This window comes from Myotis brandtii, unplaced genomic scaffold, assembly GCF_000412655.1.
Source record: "Myotis brandtii unplaced genomic scaffold, ASM41265v1 scaffold573, whole genome shotgun sequence".
NCBI classification, from domain to species: Eukaryota; Metazoa; Chordata; class Mammalia; order Chiroptera; family Vespertilionidae; genus Myotis; species Myotis brandtii.
In genome coordinates, this window is record NW_005370145.1 from 2,245,774 (window position 1) to 2,246,998 (window position 1,225).

Sequence of the window (1,225 nt, forward strand, 5' to 3'; positions counted from 1 at the left end):
TTCATTGTTACAAATTGAACATAATTAAAGCATAGTGATTAATCACAAAAACAATATATAATTATATATGTGCTTTCCGATGGTCTTAGGCGACCCCTGTGAAAGGGTCGTTGGACCCCCAAAGGGGTCGTGACCCACAGGTTGAGAACTGCTGCCCTAGATCTTAGGTAGTGCTAACTTGGATCTTGCAATCCATTCTGATGTCCAGGCTTCAGCAATTACAAACTATAATTAGAGATGTCAACCTAAGACATATACTCCAAAAAGAACTTTACAGAACTAATGTTTTTAATTATTACACAAAAGGCTCAAGACTGATGTGGACGAAAGGGGCCACATGCTGACCTGACAGGCTCACGGGAGGCCTGCATGGCTGTCTTGCAGACTCAGAGACCTAAAGTAACCACAAAGGATGGTCTGAAATTAAACTTTAACTAAAGCAGTTATGGTGGGCAGTTATGTCCTAGGCCAGTACCTTCACTGACAAGGTCAACCTTTACCTTAACTGAGCCTATCTGTCTTTTTGCATCTATGATAACATACCCTTGAAATGTCTGGGTAACTTGTAACTTCCCTTTTTCTGGAGCCCCTGGGGCACAACCAAATGTGCTGGGCCCCAGGACAAGATACCACAAATTCCTTCACCATCATGTTAATTGAATTTCATGTAACTCACCTATGTCCCTCCTTTGATTGCAATGTATAAATACAAACGTAACCCCGCCATTCTCCGGAGCATTATCTCAATTCATTGAGGTTCTGCTTCCCGGCAAATGTCGACAGTTTGGCTCAAATAAACTCACAAAATTCTTTACAGGTTTCAATGGTTTTTACGTTAACACTCATCAACTATAGCAATATGTTCCTTGGGATCAGAACTGAGTCTTTTGTCATTCAGTCCTTGGGGATTTAATTGTTGAATAAAATATACAACTCAACAGCTATTGTTTTTCTGCAAGGGTTGTTGACTCGGGTAAGGGTAAAATGCCTCATAAACTAATGCCTAATTGCCCTTCCAGATTCCTACACGTTTTCTGAAGGACTCACAAGACGGGGGTCCTATGCAAAGTGGTTACTAACTGGCCGGAGACGATGGATCCTGACCCCGTGAAATAAGGGGGTTCACCAGGTGGCCAGCACCCGCAGAAAGGCTGCTTCCGCTGCACTTTCCCAGGAGAGCAGCGAAGCCCGCACCAGCCAGCTCCGCCGCAGGGGAGGCGGGAAA